Source organism: Thalassophryne amazonica, chromosome 13 (assembly GCF_902500255.1).
Source record: "Thalassophryne amazonica chromosome 13, fThaAma1.1, whole genome shotgun sequence".
NCBI lineage: Eukaryota > Metazoa > Chordata > Actinopteri > Batrachoidiformes > Batrachoididae > Thalassophryne > Thalassophryne amazonica.
The window spans coordinates 70270147-70291334 of NC_047115.1; positions in this window are offsets into that span (position 1 = coordinate 70270147).

Here is a 21188-nt window from a genome sequence, read left to right on the forward strand (position 1 = left end):
GTTCAGTCTTAATATGTCTACTGGGAAAACATTTACTTTGTTTGAACTTTACCCAGTGTAATACCTATAATACCCATAAACACAATGCCCTACTTTAAAATAAAGCCAAAGAAAATTGCCTAATAGGCGGCACGGTGGATTAGTGGTTAGTACTGTTTCTTCACAGCAAGAAGATCCCAGGATGAATTCCCACCTGGTATTTTCTGTGTGGATTTTGCATGTTCTCTCATATTCTTTCATATTTTGCACACTGATGGTCCCCTTGACAGCCAAGTACATGTTGGCCTCAGGTAAAAATTTATGGTTTTGGAGATACTGGGTTTTGCATCTGAACTCTTCATATACAAGCTATCAGGGGTGGACAATGAAGGCTGAGACACTGGAGGTTTTCATTGCAACCACTCACTTCAGCAGGTGGGCTGCTGATGAGCTTCTCCCCTGAACATAAACACCTGACCATCAATGAAATCACCTGCTGAGGTGATTGGTAGCAACGAAAACCTGCAGTGTCTCAGCCCTTCATGGCACATGATGCCCACCCTTGAGCTAGATGAATGGGTGAATGTTTGTCTGTCTACTTGTTCAATCAATATGTGAAATTATTAATATTGCTGATTGATGCTAAACTTAAATGGGTTATGATCAGCTGTGGCTGTTTTTACCAAAATCTCTCTCTGAAATGCGATGGAGAAATAATGCATTAAACGACTACATGATTACCGAATCACAACATGGTCAAATTATTTTGGAGAAATGTGGTGTTCCTCCTGCCTGTGTATCAAGCTGTCTTCATGCATGTCACCAAACCGTGATTTGCTCCTTCCCAGGAGTAATTTGTGTCCAGGCTGATAGTTTGTAGAAATTTACCTATCGGGCTGGCGGCAGGACTGGAGCTCCAAAAGCATTTACTAAACATCCAAATGCATTAGGGTAGAAACGGGTGATAAGGAGTCATCCACAAAAGTTATGTCAACACAAAAAAAGAAAGAAAGTCAGTGTTTTACCATATTGTATTTTTACAATATTTAAAATGTAACAAGAATCAAATTATATCAACACAACATTATGATTTTCAACTGCATGAATTAATATTGTAATGTTGTTATTTTACCAATTAATGTATCACCAAACTAGAATGGCCATCAGGGACAATAAACCTTGACCAAAACACATTTTTGTGAACATTTTTGTTTTATTTCTTTTTCTTTGTGAAAAGGTTATTCCTCTGATCACTTCTAAAACATTCTCGCTTTATGACATCACTGACATGTTTCTTTTATAGTTGTGGTCAGGTACTTACAGAGACATTCCAAATAAACATGCATGTTGTTAACTGTACTAATGGACTATCAAAGATGTCAGTGCTCCAGTATTTCCACTGAGTGAAATTTTATCAGTTTTTAATTTATATGTTTGCACTGTTAGCACCAGGTTAGCACTAATTAGCAGGTAGCTTGGTGACAATAGGTCCGCTGATGGTGCAATGGTTGCTAAAGTAATATGCCGGCCATGAGGTATACATATCCACCCCCAGCCACTGCCCAGTCTATAAAAATATGCACTGTTAGACGGGAAGGAGATGGGCAGTTGTAGCCAGTAAGCCAGTAGTTCTGGTATTTATATTTGTATTTACTTTTATTTTGTTAGCAGGGTTACTCAAACTGCTGAACTGTTTTTCATGAAACTTGGAGGAGGGTTGGATCACAGTGCTGGGAAAGAAGACAAATTATGAAGTGGATCTGGTATTTACACCCTCTGCATTATTTGTGAATAAGTAAAGAAAACGTGTTTTATGGGAATGTTCCATCCACAGAGTTGTGATGTCAGTGCCACAGCCTCATACACAGGGTGAGGTAAACAAACACTTCTCCCATCTTTGTGTCATTTGTAGCGGCTCACAGAAGGCGGGCTGAGGTGCAACCGCCTCTCGGCTCGCTCAAACTGACTGTTGATTCATCGTCCAAGTGGAGCTGAGAGTGAGGAGGCGTTAGTAAACAGTGAAGAAGTCAGGGGAAGTGCCTCATCCCACACACATGCACACACACACACACACACACACACACACACACACACACACACACACACACACACACACACACACACACACACACACACACACACACAGAGAGCTGAGGGTTTCAACTGTGTGAGGCCTGACAGAAGGCTCTCGTCTGCAGCACTGAAGCGCACTGACGAGCTGCCAGCAGTGGCGGTAAACACTTGGAGCTCTCACAGGATGCTCTGGAAATATCCACAGCTTAGCAGGCTGTGACAGCAGAGGAACATGGTGGGGCCAGTCAGCGCCGGACTGATTTTGACCAACCGCAGCCACATCCAATAACATTACAATCCATCAACACCCAGCAACATTACGATCCGTCGAGACCTGCCAACATTATGATCCGTCGAGACCTGCCAACATTACGATCCGTTGAGACCTGCCAACATTACAATCCATCGAGACCTACCAACATTACGATCTGTCGAGACCCGCCAACATTACGAGCCGTCGAGATCCACCAACATTACGGTCCGTCGCGACCCAACATTACGATCCGTCAAGACCTTGCAACATTACGATCCGTTGAGACCCAACTACATTACTATCTGTCGAGACCCGACAACATTACTATCCATCGAGACCCAGCAACATTACGATCCCTTGACACCCAACGACATTACAATCCGTCAATGCCCAACAACATTACGATCCATTGAGACCTGGCAACATTACGATCCGTTGAGACCCAACAACATTACGATACGTTGAGACCCAACAACATTATGATCAGTCGATGCCCGACAACATTATGATCAGTCGATGCCTGACAACATTACGATCCGTCAAGACCTGCCAACATTAAGATCTGTTGAGACCCAACAACATTATGATCTGTCGATGCCCGACAACATTACGATCCGTCGAGACCCGACAACATTACAATCCGTTGAGACCTGGCAACATTACGATCCGTTGAGACCCGCCAACATTAAGATCCGTTGAGACCCGCCAACATTAAGATCCGTCGAGACCTGACAACATTACGATTACGATCCATTAAGACCCGACAACATTACGATCCATCGATGCCTGTCAAAATTACAATCCATTGAGACCCGACAACATTACGATCCATTGAGACCCTTCAACATTACAGTCCGTTGAGACCCGAAAACATTACAATCCCTCGAAGCCCAACAAGATTATGATCCGTTGAGACTAGGGCTGCAGCTATTGGTTACTTTACTAATCGATTACTTTAGTAATTGAGTATTCTATCGATTATGCTGGAGTTTAATCGAGTAATTGGATAACAAGTACTTTTGCATTTTAAACAACAACAATCCAAGGCTCGCTGCGCCAACACACAGATTGTCAAATTTAGTGTATCCCTGTTTGTTTTCCTGGGTAATTATTTAATTTTTCATGTCTTTACAAGTTTTGGATCTTTCAGGTGCCAGGAGCTCAGCCCTTCCCTGACACAAGACCATAAGCGCAGGCGGTCGGTGTAATCCTCAGTTAGTAAGGCTGCACGTGAACGTGAGCACAGCCTGTGAAAAACTGGGCTCTGCGAGGGGTGCAACAGTCTACCCAAACTGACTCCAACAATTTACCCAAACTGACTCCAAATGACTAAATGAAGTACTTTTATTTATTTTTCGGAAATGTGCTCCATTCTCAAAATAGTACATGAAGCGCTCTCTCCCCCTCCCTCTCCCTTTACAATGCTGAAACAATAAACAAGGGATGTTTAAGTACGTTTGTGAGTATTGCCATTTTTTGGGGGGAGCACATACAACGGACTCTGAACTTTAAGATCTGATGTTACGAGCCCTGACGAGGCAGCAGTGCATCCCACTGTACGTCTGCAAAGGCAAGTGCCATTTGCTTTTCACGTACCATTTTTGAGAACGGAGTGCATTTCTGAAAATAAAAAAGCACGTCATTTAGTCATATTTGGAGTCACTTTTGCATTAAATGCATTAAATTTTTGCATTAAATTAAAGTCTATTTCAGATGATCAGCGTGGACCCTCTTTCTTTTAAAAGGCTTTATTTTACTCTTTTGTGTCACGTTGGAAAGCTGTAGCTTGTGGTGCTACAGATTAGCTCTTACACGGTTTATGCGCATGCTCTAGTCTTCTTCTGTTTTTTTTTCTGGGGATGTTACACCGCCACACACAGGCTTGGCATATGTACTACAACGTTAAACAGAGTTTCAAGGCACAGAATTTGCCTCGAACATTTTTTGTAATCGAATTATTCGAGTTACTCGACTAATCGTTTCAGCCCTAGTCGAGACCCGGCAATATTATGATCCATCGAGACACGACAACATTGTGATCTATTGAGACCCGGCAACATTACGATCCATTGAGACCCAACAACATTACGATCCATCGAGACCCAACAACATTACAATCCATCAACGCCCGACAACATTGTGATCCCTCGAGACCCGGCAACATTATGATCCGTCCACGCCTGACAACATTACAATCCGTCGAGACCCGGCAACATTATGATCCGTCCACGCCCAGACTCTGAGTGACAAGCAACTCTGGTGGTCATCCGGAATTCATAGAACCGTAGTTACATTCGTAACTCTCGTTCTATTTCATTCCTCCTGACCGCCAGAGGGCGGTGCTTTAGCACCTGGATGACTTAATACCAACAAGGTCATGAAGAGTCACACTCACCTCACATCAGCAGTGGGGAGTGGAGGCAGACAACACCGCCGAAGTCACCGCAGGAGGAGCAGCCACATTCAGTCTGTAATAGCGGGCGAAGGTACAGGATGAAGCCCACATAGCAGCAGCACAAATATCACTCAAAGGGACACCTCTCAGTGCAGCCCAGGAGGTGGACACCCCTCTGGTGGAATGGCACGTAACCTTAGGAGGCTGAAGACCTCTGGACCTGTATACTTGGAAAATGGCATCCACGACCCAATGCGAGAGTCGCTGCTTTGAGACAGCACAGCCTCTTTTGTGATCACCGTAACACACAAACAGGGCATCCATTTTCCGGATCCCAGCAGTCACACTAATGTACTGCTTCAGCATTCGGACAGGACACAGGGAACCTGAAACAGATAATCCTGGATCAGAATGCGGGACATACACAGCCAAGGAAACTGGCTGGTTAACATGAAAAGTTAAAATTCTCTTGGGTAAAAAGGACTGATTAGGCCACAGCATAACCCCAGATCCGTCAGAATTCCATCGCAAACAGTCCCCAGCGACTGATAGGGCATGGAGCTCTCCCACCTGCTTAGCCGAAGACAGTGCAAATAGAAAGGCAGTTTTCACTGACACCCATTTAAGATCAGCACTTTCAAATGGTTCGAAAGGGGATAAGCTTAACCCCTCCAGGACTAGAGGAAGGTCCCATGAAGGTACGCGTGCAAGCCTTGGAGGCCGCAAATGTAGAGCACCAAAAAACGACACACTTAGAGGTGTGATCCCACTGATCGGCCATCAACGTAGACATGCCGGGCAGAGATTGCAGCAACATAAACCTTCAAGGTAGCGACAGAAAGTCCTTTCTCCAGCAGTTCTTGTAAATATTTGAGGAGAATAGGCACAGGGCAATGCTCCGGGTCTAACGTTTGTTTCTCACCGCGCAAACAGCTTCCATATGTTGTCATACAAAGCCCTGGTAGAAGCAGCACATGAATTAAGGATAGTCTGAACAACAGCCTGGTCACAAGAACTTAACAAGGAGTCTGGCCCCTCAACGGCCACACAAACAGTTGAAGGCATTCTGGGTGAGGGTGCGAAATCCTCCCCTGTAGCTGTGACAACAAATCCTTCCTCTCTGGGAGAGCCCAAGGTTCTCCCTCGAGGAGTTTGTAAATCATGGGAAACCAAATCCTCCCAGGCCAGAATGGAGCAACCAGCAGCACCCTGTGGCTGCTCTGATCTATCCTGTGCAGAGTCAACATCAGCAGCGGGAGAGGAGGGAAGGCATAAAGGAGGCAATCCGGCCACGGGTGAGCCAATGCATCCTGCCCCAGCGGGCTGTCTGATTCCAAGAGGGAGTACCATCGTGGGCAATGTGTCGAGGTGCTTGAAGCGAAAAGGTCCACTTCCACTTCCGCTGCACCATATTTCTTCCAGATCATTTGGACCACAATCAGGTTCAGTCTCCACTCTCCCGGTGGTGGTTTCTGTCTGGAGAGTAAATCTGTTGCACTGTTCTGTACACCGGGCAGATGAACTGCTCTGACACTATGAAGGCGAGGCAACGCCCATAAGAGAAGCTTCCGAGTTTCTGCCAATGAGTGATTGGACCTGGTGCCCCGCTGATGGTTTATGTGATAGACTGTTGACGTGTTGTCCGACCGGACAAGAACATGTCTTCCTCTCAGAGTCGGGAGGAAATGCTTGAGAGCCAGTCGCACAGCGCGAAGCTCCAGCACGTTTATGTGTTGGAGACTCTCCTGAGGACTCCAGACACCCCTTGCCATCCTGTGATTCCACATGGCCCCCCAACCTTTGAGTGATGCATCTGTAACAACCACCTCTTGGCGAGAAGGAACAGAGCGTAGAGGGACACCCTTGCAGATGAAGTGCACGTTCCCCTAGGGTTTGAGGTGCAGAAGGCACTGATTGGAGAGTCGTACAAGCCTGTGCTGATGCAACTTTGAGTTGAGGCCTAGGTTGTTGATCCAAATCTGTAGGGGACATAAGAACAGAAGTCCCAAAGCTACCACTAGCGACATTGGAGTCAATTTGCCCATCAACCGGAGCAGCAAACCAAAAGGCAGCGTCACAGCCCGTCGAATGTGTGAGACGAGATGAATTACATCGTCCACGCGGGGATGACGATGCAGTCATAGTCAGGGAGTTGATGGCAATGCCGATGAAGGTCGTTTGTTGACTGGGAACAAGAGAACTCTTTGCAAAGTTCACTGTGACTCCTAAATGAGAGACATGGTTCAGTAGAAGAGCTGTGTCGTTGTGCGCTTGCTCCTGAGTCGGAGTGCAGACAAGCCAATTGTCTAAGTAGGGTAGGATTCTTAATCCAAGAGCTTGCAGTGGGGCTAGTGCTGCAGCCATACATCTGGTAAATGTACGAGGGGCCAGAGAGAGGTCGAAAGGAAGCACCCTGAACTGGTATGCCTGACCTTCGAAAGCAAAGCGGAGAAACTGCCTGTGATGTTCTTTGGAACAAGGAAGTAAATTGAATAGAACCCCCTGAGCTGGTCTGAAGTGTGAACTGGCTCTATGGCCCCCTTCTCCAGGAGTTCCAAAATCTCCCGTTGTAGGGCAGCAGACTGCACCGAGTCGGAAACAACAGTCATCCTTACCCCATTGCACTTTGGAGGACGACATCAGAACTGAATTCTGTAACCTTCGAACAAGGTTGAAATGACCCATGGGTCTTGAACTTGAGCCTCCCAGTGGCTGAGTTGATTTCATGAAAAACAGCTGGGGGCCAAACATTGGCAGTCACACCCGACCACCTCTGCCTCGCATCCCTGTGGACCTCTGGGCGCGATTACTGGAAGCTCTGTGAAACCGTTCAGTTCTCGGGGGTCTGCCCATAGGCTCATGAAAGGCAGGCTGCTGGGAGAGCTGGCCCTCAACTGCAAAAGCACATGCAGCTCTGGGAGTCGGCGGAAGCCTGGATGTAGAGTGAAAAGCTGTAGCACGTCTGACTGGCTGAGGTCTGGAAGACCGGTGTAGGTCAACAAACTGTTGCCGAGATTTACTAGCCTCAACAGCACGCTCCAAAGTTTGTTGGGCCGCAGGTCCAAATACTTGGCCTGGAAGAACCGGCAGCGAACGGAGTGTGCCTCTGCAGGATTCAGACAGGGGGGACTGCGCAAGCCACACCTGACATCTAGTGATGGTAAGGGTTGACATCAGTCTGCCAAGCTCTCTGGACATATAAGCAAAGGTTTGGAGTGAGGCATCACTAAGACTTTGCGTAGCATCATCAACCTCTGCCTCCCTTAAAGACTTTGAGAGGGCAAGGGCTAAATGGGACAGTGAGTTGCCCAGGCGACTGATGCGAGCAGCTATGTCCATAGCTTTTGGTGAGGAGATCATCAGTGACCCTACACTGAGGACGTGGGCAGCGGGCATCCAGCCAAGCAGCATCAGCTGGAGCCACAACCAGGTTCGCAATAATGCTGTCAACGGCGGGCATACGGTTCAGACCATACTGCGCCAAATCACACATAGAGCTAAGGGCTCTGCAGTCCTGTGATAGATGGGTCAATGATTTGGGGTCCGCCCAACATCGGTGGAGCTCCTCGATATATGGTTGTGAAACTGGAACATGAACTCAGGCTTCTGAGTGACTGAAAAAGGCACTTGAAGCGGTGGTTTCCGCAGGGGGATTGTCGACCCCAAGCCTGGATAAAGCCAACTGAACAGCTTGCTTGACAAAGGATAGTCCAGGTCCGGTTTGCGGCATGGACTCTGCCTCAGAGGTATGAGAACCCACTAATGAATGGCTTGGAGAAAGACCCCTCTCATCCTCATCCTCCACACAGTTTATATCACTTGTCATGTACAAGGAATCAGTTGCAGAAATAGACACGACGTCTTCCTCCTGCTGAGTAACTACATTGGTCTGATCAGCCTCATTAGGGACAACAGGAACTGTCACTGCATCCCTAGGCTGTAGATTCAGAAGCAAGGATTTAATCTGAGCAAACCCAGAAGTCAACGTTTCGGCCTTTTCAGCCAAAGCATGGTCATGAGTAACCTTCTTAGCAGAAGGGGCTCCTGCATGTGGGCGTTTACGGCGCTTTGGTTCCTTCCTGGAGCTGGAGGCCAAAGTCGCACTTAGATATTCCACTTTTCAATGCACAAGTCTAGCAGATCTCTCTGCCAGTGGCATGCTGGCACAATTAAGGCAGGCATTGCCAGTCAGGGCTTCCCTCAGGTGTCCGATCCCAAGACACGAGTGGCAAAACATATGTCCATCATCTGGGCTCAAGGGAGCCAAACAGGTACTACCGCCATGCAACAAAGGCCCTGTCAACATTGTGGACTGCGTGCAGATGGCTAACGCAAGCCCTGATGGTTACAAATGGAAAGACAAAGCGTGAATCACACGCAGTGTAAATAGTAACACGAGGCACGGAGCGTGAAGCACTCACAGCCGTCGACTTGACATGAGGCACGGAGCGTGAAGCACTCACAGCCGTCGACTCGACGCGAGGCACGGAGCGTGAAGCACTCACAGCCGCAGACTCGACACGAGGCACGGAGCGTGAAAAAAATCAGTCCGTTTTTGATTATTAACATTTACTTGTACTTTTACTTTCAATATTTGAGTACATTTAGTTGTACATTACTTATCATACTTAAGTACAATAAATACTTTAAGACTTTTACTTGAGTAGCATTTCAATCGGTTACTTGAACTTCTACCAAAGTCATTTTTTTTAATGGGTATCTGTACTTTTACTTAAGTGTGATTTTCCGGTACTTTATACAACACTGATCCATTACACTCACCAACATTACGACCCATCGACACCCGACAACATTACGATCCGTCGAGACTTGACAACATTATGATGTGCCGATGCCCCGACAACATTACGATCTGTCTATGCTTGATAAACATTACGATCTGGCGACGCCTGACAACATTACAATCTATTCACTGGAACAGCTTGCTGATTTCACAGATCTGGCAACTTACTTCTGACAGATTGTTTGTTGCTGTGACGCCACTCTGAACTTCACACAGTTGTATACGCTTTTATTTCTGTTTAGCATTCGCTAGCGATTAGCATTTGCTAGCTAGGTCGACACCTCCGCTCTCCGTTGTTACTTTTTATAGCTGTTTCTTTTCTACCTGTTTAATACTTCTGTTCATTTTTCAGTTGAACTGCTGTGAATTTTAAGTAATTTTTACTCCTGTGTAAAATCTTAGGAGCGGCTAGCATTTTCGCTAGTGGTTAGCTTGCGTTAGCTAATTCTGACCCTTCTCATCATTTTTTCATTTCATTTTTTACACTCCTGTTAGTTAATTAACTGTTTAGTGTATTTTATAGCTGCTGCTTTTTTTTTTTACCTGTTTAATACTTCTGTTAGTTTTTCAGTGTAACTGCTGTGAATTTTAATTCATTTATCTGTGTCTGTGTGAGCCTTAGGAGTGGTTAGCTTATCCATTATTGGTTAGCTTGTGTTTGCTTGGCTACATTTTTGAATTTCTTAGTGCACAAAGTACACTACTTATTATACTTTACACCCTCCGTAAATCCTGCGTGATGTTGGAAGATATTGTGGCTCTCTTAGAGAGCTGTGTCCATAAGTTAGAGCAGCTTCTTAGCGCAGTGGAGTTAGATGTTACGGGCACTCCAGATGAGGTTAGTGTTGGGCTGGCTAGCGAGCCCATTAGCATCAGCTTAGAAACGCCGGCTGTGGAGGACGGCTTTCGGACTGTGGCTAGGCGGAGAAAGCCCCGTAGGGCTTGGTGCCCAGTTGTGGCACCCCGATCACACTCGCCAGTGCGAACTGTGAATCGGTTCTCCCCCTTGGATTTGCCAGATGTGAATTCTCTGAGCCCACGAGTGACTTCCACTCCTGTCTCCAGGCCAAAACACCGGACTTTAGTGATAGGGGATTCTATCACCCGCAAAGTCAGGTTACAGACGCCGGCTGACATTAAATGTATTCCTGGGGCCAGAGCTCCTGACATTGCATCTCATCTTAGGGTGCTGACGCTGCAGAAGGTGAAGACAGACGAAGGAACATGACATGAGATATAGTCACAGTTATTCACGTTGGCACCAATGATATCAGGATGAAGCATTCAGAGGTCACAAAAATGGACATAGAGAGGACTTGTGACCTTGCCAGAAAGATGTGTTGGCATCGATTAATCGTCTCTGGTTCCCTCCTCTCCCGGGGCACTGATGAGGCGTTTAGCAGGCTGACATCATTAAATAGGTGGCTGGCGCAGTTTTGTAGACAGCAAGGCTTTAGCTTTATTGATAACTGGCCTTCGTTCTTGGGCCACCGTGGCTTGCTGATGCCGGATGGCCTCCACCCTACTGGGGAAGGACCGCCATCTTGTCTGCGAAAATACTAGATAGAGCTCTACAGGGAGGGTAACATTAGGAATCTACAGCAGGCCACAGAGCAGGTGATTAGAGACCCTGCAAGGCTTATGACAAATGTGGGTGTGGAATCCATTAGCTTAGCAGGAAATTTAGTGCAGAAAATCCACTATGGTGATAGTGCAGTTTATTTGCCAGGGAGGGAATTTCAGCAAGTTGAGACTGTGGCCTGCTTCCGTAGTCGTGTCCATAAAAATCATAGAGGGATATGTTTTCCAAACTTAATACCCATTACTAGATTGGATGATGTTGAAATTGAGGATGGCCCAGTGGTTGTTCCAGCAATAGCAAAGATTTCGTGTCTGCTACCTACAACAGGCATGGAATGTCTTAAACCCAAACCTACTTCTAGGCATCTTATATATGCTACTCTTTAACCACCCCTAAACCCAAACAGTTCAACTGTCAACCCCACTGAGGTCCTTAGACTGGGTCTCATTAACATAAGATCACTGTCCTCCAAAATCATTGTTGATCAATGATCTAATTATTGATCATCACTTAGATATGATTGGGCTATGTGAAACCTGGCTTAAACCTACAGCTGTCCTCCCTTAAATGAGGCCTGCCACCAGCATATACATTTAGTCACGTCCCTCATGATGCGAAGCAAGGCGGGGGTGGTTGCTCTTATTTATAAATCTAGGTTTAGCTTATTAGCTGTTGGGGGGTTACAAATATCACTCATTTGAGCATCTGATTCTCCGCTCTGCTCAGGATATACACATTGCCAAAGGTCAGAAGAATAAAAATCAGTCGTATTACTTTGTTACTGTATATAGACCTCCTGGCCCATATTCTGAATTCTTAGATGAATTTGGTGCGTTCATCTCTAACTTGTCAACTAGTGTAGATAACATTCTGATCATTGGTGACTTTAATATTCATATAAATAAGCCTTCTGATCCCGTCTGCAAATCATTTATGGAAATTGTGGATACATTAGGATTTCGGCAATGCATTCGGAATTCAACGCACATTAGTGGAAACACCCTGGATCTGGTTCTCGCACGTGGTATTGCTGTCACGAATATTGACATCATGCCTCTTACATCAGTGGTGTCTGATCACTCACTTATTAAGTTTACAGTTTCGCTGCCGTTTTTAGTGGAACAACAACTTTATATATCTTTACAGTGATGCATCAACTCCTCAACTAAGACTGAACTCAAAGCTAGACTGCCTGGTGTCTTAGCTTCACATTGACAAATACCCAGTCAGTAGACAGACTTGTGGATAGTTTAAAGTCAGTGCTCAAAACTACACTCGACATGATTGCACCACCTGTGTTAAAACTACGCTCCCCCAAATCACAGTCACCTTGGTTCAATGATTATCTGCATGACCTCAAGGATAAAGCAAGAGGTCTAGAATGGAAATGGCGTCGTTCAAAATTAGAAGTATTTCACCTTGCGTGGCGTGATGCTATCTTACACTATAAGCATGCATTATTGGCTACAAAGTGGACTTACTACTCTGATTTGATCAACAAAAACAAGCATAACTCAAAGTTCTTGTTCGACACGGTGGCAACACTTTTGCATGGACAACCACCTGTAGTTCGCTCTCCTTTTACAGCACAAGATTTCCTGGATTACTTTGGGAAGAAAATAGAAGACATCAGGTTAAACATATCCCGGCATGCCTTAATCCAGCCACTACACCCTGCTACTGATGTGGGCTCCACTACTGAGGTATTACCTAGATTTACAGAATTTCACAAACTGTTTAAGGACCTGTGGCCCACTCTTGGGCTGACTGTGCCGGAAATTATTAATCTTTCTTTAACTTCTGGATCTGTTCCTAAATGTTTCAAATCTGCAGTGATTAAACCATTACTTAAGAAACATAATCTTGACCCTAGTGTATTGACAAACTATTGGCCAATATCAAATCTATCATTTTTCTCTAAATTCTGGAAAAAGTGGTGTCACGGCAGCTCGTAGACTATCTTACTGAGAATAATCTCTTTGAGCCACTGCAGTCTGCTTTTAGAAAATATCATTCCACAGAGATGGCTCTCACTAAAGTGGTGAATGATCTTCTGCTTACAATGGATTCGGACACCACTACGGTTCTGTTGCTGTTAGATCTCAGTGCTGCATTTGATACAGTGGATCATCATATTCTACTTGATCATTTTGGGATTACTGGGAGTGCCCTTGCATGGCTGACGTCATACTTGACTAGTCGTTCTCACTGTGTTTTGTACAGTAACACTGCCTCTAACCTTAGTGACATGAAATTTGGGGTTCCACAAGGGTCTGTCTTAGGCCCCCTGCTTTTCTCCCTTTATATAGCACCTCTTGGACACATATTGCAGCGTTTTGGGATTACCTTTCACTGCTATGCAAATGATACTCAGTTATACATGCCAATAACTGCTGGTAATCTCGTTCACATAAAATCCTTAGAAGATTGCCTTGCAGCAGTGAGAAGTTGGATGTCTAGAAACTTCCGACTTTTAAACTCTGATAAGACTGAAATTATGGTTCTTGGTCCAGTGAGACATCGGCATCAATTTGACCAGTTAACGCTCAGCCTCAGCTCGTGTGTCTTACATCACACTGACAAAGTGAGGAACCTTGGGGTAATTTTTGATCCTTCGTTGTCCTTTGGCCTCCACATTAGAAATATTACTAGGACTGCTTTCTTCCACCTGCGAAATATAGCGAAGATTCGTCCCATCCTGTCTATGGCTGATGCCGAGACCCTGATCCATGCATTTATCTCTTCTAGATTGGACTACTGCAATGTTCTATTTTCTGGTTTACCGCAGTCTAGCATTAGGGGTCTCCAATTGATTCAAAATGCTGCAGCCAGACTTTTGACACGAAGCATAACGTTCAACCACATTACACCCATTTTGGCATCCCTTCACTTGCTTCCTGTCCCAGTGAGATAAGATTTTAAGGTTCTGCTACTAACCTATAAAATTATTCATGGACTGGCACCCTCGTACCTAGCTGACCTAATTAAACCTTACATACCGGCCTGGGCTTTACGTTCTCAGGGTGTAGCATAACTTTGTGTCCCTAAGGTGAATAAGAAGTCTGCGGGTCACAGAGCTTTCTCTTATCGTGCCCCTGTTCTGTGGAATGATCTCCCTGCATCAATAAAACAGTCAGATTCTGTGGAGACTTTCAAGTCCAGACTTAAGACGCACTTATTTTCCCTTTCATATGGCTAGCATACTGGTACAGTTTTATTTTACACTTTTTACTCTTTTAATTCATTTTATTAGTAATTGGAGCGGGCCACGGCCTCAACTTTACCTAAATTCTGGGTCTTTTAGTGAAGTTTAGGGCTAGTGGCCGGCGATCACCTTAGTATTTCTCTGTTTTTCTTGTTGTTTAATGCTGACAAATTATACAGTATTTCTTGTCTTTCTGATGACTGATTATGTTTTTTCTCTCTGTTTAAGGTGCAGCTCCATCCAGAGATGGGAGTTGTGTTCGTGTTGGCGATCCTCCTGTGTCCTGTGCGCCAATTGCATTTCTTGTATATTCGTCCGTGAAATGTTCTGTGAATTGTTTTGTAGCATGGCCCAAGCAGAGGGTCACCCCTTTGAGTCTGGTCTGCTTGAGGTTTCTTCCTCAGAGGGAGTTTTTCCTTACCACTGTTGCTCTGGGGGTTGGTAAGGTTAGACCTTACCTGTGTGAAGCACTTTGAGGCAACTCGGTTGTGATTTGGCGCTATATAAATGAAAATAAATTGAAATTGAAATTCACACCCAACATTACAATTTGTCCACTTCCAACAACATTACAGTCTGTTCACATCCAGCAACATTACAATTTGTCCACTTCCAACAACAACAACGTATTGAGCAAAGGGTGTGGATACTTATGTACATGTGATTTCTTATTTATTTATTTATGTTTTTTGTAATAAATTTGCAAAAATTAAAAAAAAACTTTTTATGATGTGTTATGAGTAGAATTTTGAGGGAAAAATTAATATACCGTACTCCATTTTGGAATAAGACTGTAACATAACAAAATGTGGAAAAACTGAAGTACTGTGAATACTTTCTAGATCCACTGTGTGTAATCTCTATTCATGATGTTACAACAAGTGAAACTGTATTTAATTGTGGCATGATAGCTCTGAAAGGCTAGGTGTAAAATATATGGCCTATCACTATGAACCAATTAAGGATTTTAGTCTTAAATGACTCACACATTCCCATTCAATTCAATGGGAAAGTGTGTCCAAACCTTTGGCTGGTACTATGTATGCACTCTAGGCCATCCTTCTAGCTCTTCTAGTTTCATGGATACTGATGAAAAATTTGGTTTTTGGATCGGAAACTGTCACATGTTGGCAAATAGCGACATCATCATGACGTCACATACAACCCAACATCTGACAGTCTGTTTGCTGATTCATATGCACTGAGTCATGCTTCTAGTCTTTGCTTCAAATTTATTGTGGAAAATGTGATTTTTTTTTTTTATCATTTAATGTTATATGATGATGTCACTACATGTTGTAATGTGACAATATAGGATACAAAAACATTTTTCCCACTAACCCTGAAAGCATAAGACCTAGAAGGATGGCCTAGGGCTCAAATAAATCAGAAAATATAATGTTTACAATATTCGTCAACATATGAATGGGGAGATCATGACTCGGGATGAGACAACTGGTTATTTTTATACCAGTTACTGTCCAATCTGTAATCCTGTAAATACAGTGCATGCAGAAAGTATTCACAGAGCTTCACGTTTTCTGCATTTTGTTATGTTGAGGACCTTCAGGACCCAAAGAAGTCTTTCACAGTGTGTCCACAGTCCCTCATGTTCTTGCTGTATCTTGGATTTGTGCACAGCCTCCAAGCAGAGCTTCGTCTTTAAGTATGATTCCGCCAACCAGCTATAATTGGTCACAATCTTGCATGAGTGGCTACATCACTAATAATTTCAATTTATTTCATTTATATAGCACCAAATCACAACAAAGTTGCCTCAAGGCGCTTCACACAAGTAAGGTCTAACCTTACCAACCCCTAGAGCAAGAACACAGGCAACGGTGGTAACGAAAAACTCCCTCTGATGATATGAGGAAGAAACCTCAAGCAGACCAGACTTAAAGGGGTAACCCTCTGCTTGGGCCATGCTACCAACACAACTGACAAAACAATTGACAAAATGAATATACAGGAAATTTTGGGAGTCCTAATAACGGGTAACTTTTTTCTGACTTAATGTGGGACACTCACAAAGGATACGGTGCATCCGGAAAGTATTCACAGTGCTTCACTTTTTCCACATTTTGTTATGTAACAGGATTATTCCAAAATGGAGTAAATTAATTTTTTCCCCTTGAAATTCTACTCACAACACCCCATAATGACAACATAAAAAAAAGGTTTTTTTTTTTGCAAGTTTATTAAAAATTAAAATCTAAGAAATCACATGTAGACAAGTATTCACACCCTTTGCTCAAGACTTTGTGGTGTCATAAGCTTGGTGCACCTATCTTTGGGCAGTTTTGCCCATTCCTCTTTGCTGCACCTCTCAAGCTCCATCAGGTTGGATGGGGAACGTTTGTGCACAGATACACTGTATGAAGGCTCTTTAAAACATTTCACTTGAATCATAACTATCAATAATGTCTCATTAAAAGATGATAGTATTTCACTTTCGCTGCTGTTTTTCTGTCATTACTAACCCAGCACAGAGAAACCGATCAGGTCGGATCTGAGTCTAATTAAAGGACTGTGACACAAAAGTGATTAGGAACTACTGGGCTCCGTTTTCTTTTTAGCAAACCGCCGCCCATCTGGTGCACACGTCGACTAAACAACAAAGTCTAAAACAGTGGGCTACTACTTGACCCCGGGTCTGCACGGAGCATGCCAAGACAATACCAGGACGAGCCCAGCTTCCCCGAGCAGCACACAAGAACGCAAATAGTAACTTGTCGAAGACGTCAGCCGCCACCACGGAGGAGAGAGGAAACCGAAGGACTGGGACAAACAGCAGGACAGGGAAGAGGTGGAAATGGGTGGTGGCCAGGAACCGGACCACTTCCTGCCCTAATCACAAGTTGGACTATTTCCTTTCATTGTCGGCGCTCCAGACTCATTAAGTCAGCAAACCCCGGCGTGCACACACGGCACTGCAAACACATCCTTATGTCGACAGGACAGATCTCTCACAGACACAACATATATGAGCCTTGTGACACCCGGCAGACGTGCACAAGTCTGGTGAGCTGGGAGTCACAGTTACCTGGATCCTGCTTGGCAGGGCCCAATGCATTGTGCCGCCCTTTGGCTCTGCTCTGATAAACACCTCATTATGAAATCCTGAGGACACTGTAAATATTTGCCGGGCCCTTATCGGCCTGCCTTATCTTGGCGTGAACTCTGAGCTCGGCATGACTCCGCTGCACTTTATTTTCTTAATGCCTGATAAGTTTGTAGAATAGCCTGTGCTGAGAACAGCCCTCCTCTGGCGGCACACTAACTGAAGGCCAATGCTTTTATTTGGTCAGGACTGATGCAATGCTCCACTCAGGTCCCACATTGGACTGCGCTTTACATCTGCAGATTACATGGGTCATACTGCACAGCTTTTTAACAAGCTAAGAAGCGTCATCACGTGTCTTAAACACAGACACTAAGGTTTATTGGAAACATATGTCACAGAAATGACATGATCAAACCTAAAACCAGAAGAGACACTCAGGGAGCACAGCACGTTACCTGCAAAATCACAGGCATTACAGCTGATTATCCGGAGAGCTGGTCGATCATGGGTTCACTTTGCTTCCATTGTTGTTTTTACAAAGAGATTAATGAGACAATTTCTCCGTCTGACCCCAACTGACTGGGTTGGACAATCACAGAACTACTCAGATGTTGATGGTGTGCACAGTGCTTGTAGACCAAGCACCAACCTCCAGTGCTGAAAATTAAAGTCACTGTGAAAGTGCCAAATCTTACAGTTCCTTGAATGATCACTTGAGGCAGGAATCAAAAGCAAGTCAACCCCATAGGTACCCATATTAAAATGTCCAACTTTACAGCACAATAAATGTTTACAGCTTCATTAAAAAAAAAAAAAAAAAAAAAGTGGTTTTGGTCTCTAGACCCAATTTCCACCTCCCACATTTTTTTTTAATATAATTTATAAATTTAAGCTATTTTAAGCAGCAATGTTGTTATAAATAATTAGGGGCGTGGTCACTTTCCGTGACAGCTAATGTGCCGGTGGGTCCATAGCCCTGCTAGCAGATGCAGTTAGCGACTGTGGAGGTGAATGTTTGGTTTGCTGTGCAGTTAACTGTTCGAGTGAGCCGCTTATAAAGTCAGTGCTTCAGTATTTTCGGTGAGTGAAATTTGAATATGATTTCATTTGTATGATAGTACTGTTAGGACTAATTAGCTGATACAGATAGCTTGGTAATATTTGTGACATTAAGTTAGTAAGGCAGCATGCCAGTCATTATTTTCAACACCCACACCAAGCCACCTGTTACAAAAATCGATACCCACGCCACAGAAAATATGCATTGATTAAATTCCCAAATCAAAATCAGCCTATTAGCCTAGCTTGCCTGAAAACTGTAAGATGGGGTTGCGTTTTTTTTTTTTTAATTAAACAAAGGAAAAAACATAACAGGAGGTACAGGCAGACAAACGGTATGACTAACATACAGCATGACTAACAGACAGACATCGTCCCAAACACTTAACAGAAGACATTATACAGCACAGATCCGAGGGGTATGGGAGTTGCGTGTTCCAGCGTCAATCATCCCAAACAGGTCACACCAGTCTTGTCCATGCCCCGCCTTTTTACCCATTTGTGTGTAGGCTGGGAGTTAGGCAGAGTCAGGCAGTGCCAAAATGGTGACATCTAGCCCTAACCCTATTTCAGCTTCAAACCAGCACTTTAGAAACCTTATGGGTAATGGCATTAGTCTGTTCAGTATATACAGTGGGGTAAAAAGTATTTAGTCAGCACTGTGCAGGTTCTCCTACTTACTGTAGAAAGATGAGAGAGGTCTATAATGTTCAACATAGGTACACTTCAACTATGAGAGACAAAATGAGGAAAAAAAAAATCCAGGAAATCACATTGTAGGATTTTTAAAGAATCTGTTTGTAAATTATGGTGGAAAATAAGTATTTGGTCACCCACAAACAAGCAAGGTTTCTGGCTCTCACAGACCTGTAACTTCTTCTTTAAGAAGCTTTTCTGTCCTCCAACTGTTACCTGTATTAATGGCACCTGTTGGAACTTGTTATCTGTATAAGACACCTGTCCACAGCCACAAACAGACTCCAAACTCAACCATGGCCAAGACCAAAGAGCTGTCCAAGGACACCAGGAAGAAAATTGTAGATGTGCACCAGGCTGGGAAGAGTGAATCTACAATAGTCAAGCAGGTTGGTGTGAATAAATCAACTGTGGGAGCAACTGTAAGAAAATGGAAGACCTACAAGACCATTGATGATCTCTCTCGATCTGGGGCTCCATGCAAGATGTCATCCCATGGGGTCAAAATGATCATGAGAACTGTGAACACAAATCCCAGAACTACACAGAGGGATGACCTGCAGAGAGCTGGGACCAATGTAACAAAGGCTACACACTACACAGAGAGGGACTCAAATCCTGCAGTGCCAGGTGTGTCCCCCTGCTTAAGCCAGTACATGTCCAGGCCCGTCTGAAGTTTGCCAGAGAGCATATGGATGATCCAGAAGAGGACTGCGAGAATATCATGTGGTCAGATGAAACCAAAATAGAACTTTTTAGTAAAAACTCAACTAGTCATGTTTGGAGGAAGAAGAGTTGCATTCCAAGAACACCATACCTGCTGTGAAGCATGGGGGGTGGAAACATCATGCTTTGGGGCTGTTTTTCTGCAAAGGGGACAGGACAACTGATCCGTGTTAAGGGAAGCATGAACTTGGCCATGTATCATGAGATTTTAAGCCAAAACCTCCTTCCATCAGTTAGAGCATTGAAGCAACGTGGCTGGGTCTTCCAGCATGACAATGATCCTAAACACACCGCTCAAGCAACAAAGGAGTGGCTCTGTAAAAAGCGCTTCAAGGTCCTGCAGTGGCCAAGCCAGTCTCCAGACCTCAACCCCATAGACAGTTTGTTGAGGGAGTTGAAAGTCTATGTTGCCCAGCGACACCTGCAAAACATCACTGCTCTGGAGGAGATCTGCATGGACAAATGGGCCAAAATACCAGCTACAATGTGTGCAAAGCTGGTGAAGACTTACAGGAAATATTTGACCTCTGTCATTGCCAACAAAGATTATGTTACAAAGTATTGAGTTGAATTTTTGTTATTGACTAAGTATTTATTTCCCACCATAATTTACAAATAAATTCTTTAAAATCCTACAATGTGATTTCCTGGATTTTTTTGTTTCTCATTTTGTCTCTCATAGGTGAAGTGTACCTATGATGGAAATTACAGACCTCTCTCATCTTTCTAAGTAGGAGAACTTGCACAATCAGGTACTGACTAAATACTTTTTTACCCCACTGTACAGTAGTGTTCAGAATAATAGTAGTGCTATGTGACTAAAAAGATTAATCCAGGTTTTGAGTATATTTCTTATTGTTACATGGGAAACAAGGTACCAGTAGATTCAGTAGATTCTCACAAATCCAACAAGACCAAGCATTCATGATATGCACACTCTTAAGGCTATGAAATTGGGCTATTAGTAAAAAAAAAAGTAGAAAAGGGGGTGTTCACAATAATAGTAGCATCTGCTGTTGATGCTACAAACTCAAAACTATTATGTTCAAACTGCTTTTTTTAAGCAATCCTGTGAATCACTAAACTAGTATTTAGTTGTATAACCACAGTTTTTCATGATTTCTTCACATCTGCGAGGCATTAATTTTATTGGTTTGGAACCAAGATTTTGCTTGTTTACTAGTGTGCTTGGGGTCATTGTCTTGCTGAAACACCCATTTCAAGGGCATGTCCTCTTCAGCATAAGGCAACATATCCAAAATGATCCATGATACCTGGTATGCGATATATAGGCCCAACACCATAGTAGGAGAAACATGCCCATATCGTGATGCTTGCCCCACCATGCT